Genomic DNA, 6,000 nt, shown 5'->3' on the forward strand with positions numbered 1-6,000 from the left:
CTTACCCAGTTTGAATGGATAAGTTGCTATACCTGTGTATATACCTGCTTCAGAGTATAATACATTAGTGTAAAAAGTTAGCGGGTCAGTCTCATGTCATATTGTTGCGCTTTTTTATGAATAGCATCAATCCAGAACAAGGATCTTTGGTGGGAAAAAACCAACAAGTTCTGCAGAAAGGAATGATAAGGAACCTGTACTTATCACAAATGAAATTGACCATTAAGTTTATGCTGAATGTCCAAACAGTGTGAATGCTTATTCATGCCTTTTGCTCGCTGATTGCATCAGACATTACTTTCACTACAATGACTAAAACTAGCTCTTTATGTACACATATCTAAGGTTGGTTGCAAAATCCCTACTACAGACTTAAAAGTAAAACAATTTCTACAATAGGCTTGAAGTCCAGGGTCCATCTTAATTTGGGTTATAATTTCACACATTTTCTACATGACTGCGTGGGTTGCAATCCAAGGTGTACTTAGTGTTCCTGGGATAGGTTCCAAATCCACCATGATGGAGCAGTTAGTAAAGATTAATAAATTAAAGAGAACTTAATGCACATGGGCCATGATGACTGCTTTGTCTAACTAAGACAGACATGCTTTTATCATGTTTTCATAATCCTGAGTGAAGTTTTAGTGAAAGTCTACGTTTGGTTGTATTGATATCAATAGCTTTTATGAATCTTAAACCATCATGAAATTCAAATGCTACTATGTACCAATCTGTATGTTCTAGATATGGCCTTGATTTAAATAGTATGCACCCGTATTTGTGAATTATAAATGAACAGAATTTTGTGAATTGTGTTTGCTGTGTTGAACCACTACAGTCGATCAGATTAGCAGTCTGAGGAAGTGGTAGCTCAGTGGTTAAAACCAAGTGGTCCTTGAGCAAGACCCTTAACCATCAGCTGAACCCTCAGGTCTCTTTGGTTTAACGCATCAGAGAAATGAGCAAGATGTAATAGTCAGTAATGTAATTCAAGAGAGCAATGCAACAAAAAAACAACTGTTTTAGTAGTGGGAGTCAGCATACAGAGATAGACTAGGCTATGTAGCCCAGCAGCATCTCTACTTTCTACACTTTACCCTCATGCTGTTTGGCAAAAGGTACCATTTAAGCATTTAAGCTCTCATTGTCAGACTGTGACAGTAACAGTTTTTTTGCTAACTAGCATGTTATATTTACATTTACAGCAATTTTGATTATATTAGGTTGGTTTTTTTCCACTATTTTTCACACTTGAACTGTGTACTGGTCAGTGATGAACAGTCCTTCACTGCAGCTATTGTCATGGCTTAATAGTTACTGTGCTGTCTTACACTCCTTGCACACATTTATTTTATTTAGCCCTGTGTAGGTCTTTGCAGTCTTGAATAGTTCTGTTTAGTCTCAATAGATCAGTGTAGGTCTATATTTTCTAATTTGGTCCTATGTAGTTTCATGTAGTTCTGCATAGTCTCATGTATGCCTGTGTAGTCTCATGTATGCCTGTCTAGTCTCATGTATGCCTGTGTAGTCTCATGTATGCCTGTGTAGTCTCATGTAGGTCTGTGTAGTTTCATGTAGTTCTGTATAGTCTCATGTATGCCTGTGAAGTCTCATGTAGGTCTGTGTAGTCTCATGTAGGTCTGTGTAGTTTCATGTAGGTCTGTGTAGTCTCATGTAGGTCTGTGTAGTTTCATGTAGTTCTGTATAGTCTCATGTATGCCTGTGTAGTCTCATGTATGCCTGTGTAGTCTCATGTAGGTCTGTGTAGTCTCATGTAGGTCTGTGTGGTCTCATGTAGGTCTGTGTAGTCTCATGTAGGTCTGTGTAGTCTCATGTATGCCTGTGTAGTCTCATGTAGGTCTGTGTAGTCTCATGTAGTTCTGTGTAGTCTCATGTATGCCTGTGTAGTCTCATGTAGGTCTGTGTAGTTTCATGTAGTTCTGCAGAGTCTCATGTATGTCTGTGTAGTCTCATATCTTTGTTTCCTCGTGCAGTTCTGTGTTATCCTATATAGTTTTGCGTTAATCTTCTATAGTTATGTATATAATAATAGTCATATAATAATGACTGCGTCATGTACTGTAGGCCTCTTGTATGACTGAAGTCTCATGTAGTGCTCTGATTTCTTGTGTAGGTCTGTAAAGTCTCATGTAATTCTGTGATCTCTCATGTAAAACTGTGATATTGTGGATGTTTTTTCATGCAGCTCTGTATTATCCCATGTAACTTTGTCCCATGTCGTTTTTTGTTGTATTACCTGTCAGTGCTGTTTTGTGTGTTTCTGCCCCCACTTTTTTTCTCTGCGGTCCTACGATAGGCAGAGCTGTGCGTCAATCATAATTACATGGTGGCTGAGTAAGGGACCAAACAAGACCATGATACCAAGCAGAAAAGGGTCAGCCTAGAGTTTAAAAGCAGCACTCTGAAGACTGTGCCAGAAGTTTGTTAGACGTGGCCTTGAGTGTGTCTCATGTAGTGCTGTGTTGTCTCATAGGTTTGTGTTGTCTTGTGTAGTTCTGTGTAGTTCTTTGTTGTCTTGTGTAACTCTGTATGTAGTTTCTTGTAGTTCTGTTGGTAGTCCCGTGTTTTCTCACATAATTCTGCTTTTGCCTCATGAAGTTGTGTGCAGGTCTTTTATTTTTCTCATGTAGTTCTGTAGTTTATGCAGCATGTGTTCTTGGAGGACTGCTCATGCACTGTGTACTGTATTGAAATGTCAATAAAACCACTTGAAATCTTGTACACAGTAGTGTCATGTTGTAGTGCTCACTGGGTATTGTCATTGTTTTGGTCATTTTGTTGCCCTAGTTGTTAATATATATCTGGCCAAGATTTGATAGTATAAATTGTTTTGTTTTCCCTGTTAATTCTCCCCGGCTCATGATCCTCGCATGTTGTGGGTCCTGCCTGAATGCTTGAGTTGACAGGAAAGCTGGGGCTTTGCACCAACACCAGGAAGTGAAGCAGAAGTGAATCCGCATGCAGGAGCTGAACTGAATTTCATTCCATTTCATAACACGGGCATTTAGGACATATCCGAGCTGTAAATCTGTGTCGAGTGTGTTTTAATCGCGGTTTGAAGGCATGGCGTTGTGAAATGTCGGTAAGTCTTCTGCTTTGCCTCCAAACTTCTGCATCTGAATATGGGTTACAGTTTTAAAACGCGAACTCCGGGCATTTTAGCAGGATTTATTACAGTGATTTGACACGTTGATTACAGCAGTTTACTATATAAAACTGCACAGAAAGAGGTGCGATTTATTTACTTGGGTTTGTTTTGTTTTCCGTTTAAGCGCACGCGCTGTTTCAGTCAAGTAGGATAGTGTGACTGGTTATACTTTGTGCGCGAGACAAAGTTACCCCCCACCTTTACTTGAGTTATTTTAATATACTTTGTATATTTTAAAGAATTCCTTAGTGCGATCTAAAGAGTCCAAAAGTCCGGTAATACCACAAACCTTGATATCCCATAATCCTTCATTCCACCTTATTGAATGATCTGGAAACCCTGATAGAAACTGTCACGTTTGCAATAGTTATAATGAGAATTGTTTTGGTTTTAGTATACACTGTAATGAGCCCTGTTTTCTGCTGTTTTTTTGTTGTTTGCCTTCTATTGGTTATGTCTACTGGATCCCATTAAGAATCAATAGAACTATAGGCAACTTAAAGAGATGTAGACATGCTGCTAACTACTGGATATCATTAATATTATAACATGATGCACATTGTGCACAATTTGCCCTTATTCCCACACTTTTGTTGTTGTTTGTTCGTTTGTTTGTTTTGTTTAGGTCTAAAAATTGGCGTTCCTCTACATTCTAGCTGCTGCTATTGAAACATCTGCTGTGAAGAAGAAAAACTTGGCTGATTTTATTTAATATTGTCTATTGACTATTTAACTAACTATTTGACTGGTTATTTAATAAATTTAATCTTACAATGATCTTAGGAGCTTTAATTATGCATTTGGTTTTTCCCTGGAAAGGGCACATAAAGACCCATAAACCCTAATCAGCAGTTTAGTGTAGCTGATGACAATAGTTCAGAAGACTGGCAATCATCATAATTCTTGTGAATTAGAATGCTGCTTTTTGTTATGTTCACACAAATATTTGCGTAGGTGTAGGAATGTGAGTGTTTTGAAACACTTAAGGTATTCTGGGAAAGTTTTTTCCTGATAACTTGGAGTGTGGCTGTGGGGATTTTGCTTTTTAGCCACCAGAGTAATAGTGAGGTAAGGCATTGCAGTCGGATAAAGAGACCTGATGTGAAGTCAGCCATCCAGTTTAATCAAAATTTGTTTTTACTGAGTTGCAGTCAGGACTTTGTTCAGGGTTCTTGAGTTAATCAACTCAAACCATGTCATTCTGGACCATGCCTTGTGCACATAGGGAATGCCCAAACTTAAACAGGTTCGGATTTCAGTTTCCAAAGACAATATTGTAGCCTTCCGAGGGAGGGCTTCTTTATGGATTTGATGGTCAAGCATCCAAATACTTTAGACCATATAGTTTTCTATAGTGTTTATAAGTACAAAAAAATTATATAAACTATCAACCTTCGGTCATTCTGCTGTGTGTGTGTGTGTGTGTGTGTGTGTGTGTGTGTGTGTGTGTGTGTGTGTGTGTGTGATGTGGACACACCCATGGAAACCCCAATACAATTGTTGACTTTACATTTAATAAAATGAAAGCCATTTCAACTGAACACCTAAAAACATCTAATCAGCTTATGAAAAATATGATAAAAAGCTTATAGAAAATGCCAGGTTCTTCATGTCTTGCCACCACAGATGTACAGGTGACCTGTGACTGATTTAAAAATTGCTTAAAGGTTTATAACAGAGTTTGGTAGTAGTCTGGTGGTCTCTGATGCTGACCTTGTGGTGGCATGCTTTGGTTTAATGGTACATGAAAGGATGTAATGGACTTCTGTGAAGTTCATACTGTCTGCAAGGAATCGATTAAAAAACTGATCTACGGCATTTGTGGTTTTCTAAATAGAACTTGCAAACGTTCTATTAAAATACAAGAACTTTGTTAATTATAGTTTGCTTTTTTGCATTTTAAATTTCATGCAACAAATGATGGACAGATTTTAATTTGTTTTTGTAATGTAAGAGAATACGCTGGATACTTCTAAAAATGGGGCTGTTAGTTAACACACATGTCTAATGTTTTATTTAGAGATTAATAAGGTAGGATTGTTGAATGATTTACAAGACTTGTGTCTGGCATGAGCAAAGAAAGACCTCTTACCCAGAGATGATGTTGAGAGGAACAGAGAGTGTGTAGTGACTGTACTGATGTTTGTTGCCTCATTGAAACTTCTAGCAAATGGCTTACTGTAGGAAGCAAAAAATAAGACTCTGGTCTGTTTGTTACAGGGACTGATGACTTCATTGTTCCAGGCAGAGCATAAATAAGTCATGTCTGTAAGCTGCAGTATTTTTTGCTCATTGGGAGGAGAACAGACCAGAGAACAGCTGTCAGGATGAAGATGTTGGCATCTTCCGAAATTCAAATATAAGGATAAAAATTAAATAAATATTAAGTATAGTATAACTAAAAAGGATAAGAATAGGTTAAGATAATATATATATTATATATCTTCTTCTTCTTCTTTTGACTTCACCCATTAGGGGTCGCCACAGCGAATCATCCGTCTCCATACCCCCCCTGTCCTCTTCATCTGCCTCTTTCAAACCAATTACCTGCATGTCTTCCCTCACCCCATCTATTAACCTCCTCTTTGGCCTTCCTCTTTTCCTCCTTCCTGGTGGCTCCATCCTCAGCATTCTCCTACCGATATACCCCATGTCCCTTCTCTGCACATGTCCAAACCATCTCAATCTCGCCTCCCTCACCTTGTCTCCAAAACGTCCTACATGCGCTGTCCCTCTAAAAAACTAATTTTTAATCCTGTCCATTCTCCTCACTCCCAACGAAAACCTCAACATCTTCAGCTCTGCTACCTCCAGCTCCACCTCCTGTCTTT

The 6,000-nt window shown here is 38.4% G+C and overlaps 1 protein-coding gene across 1 annotated transcript in view; it reads left to right on the top strand.

The window, feature by feature from the left end:
• The first annotated feature begins 2,867 nt into the window (after positions 1 to 2,867).
• The window catches only part of lrrk1 (leucine-rich repeat kinase 1), a 101,477-nt gene continuing 98,344 nt past the window's right edge, over positions 2,868 to 6,000 (top strand). The window contains exon 1 of the mRNA XM_046857922.1: positions 2,868 to 3,103. The gene's annotated coding sequence lies outside the window, so the exon portion shown is untranslated. The remainder of the gene's footprint in view (positions 3,104 to 6,000) is intronic.

Source organism: Silurus meridionalis, chromosome 9 (genome assembly GCF_014805685.1).
Source record: "Silurus meridionalis isolate SWU-2019-XX chromosome 9, ASM1480568v1, whole genome shotgun sequence".
Taxonomy (NCBI): domain Eukaryota; kingdom Metazoa; phylum Chordata; class Actinopteri; order Siluriformes; family Siluridae; genus Silurus; species Silurus meridionalis.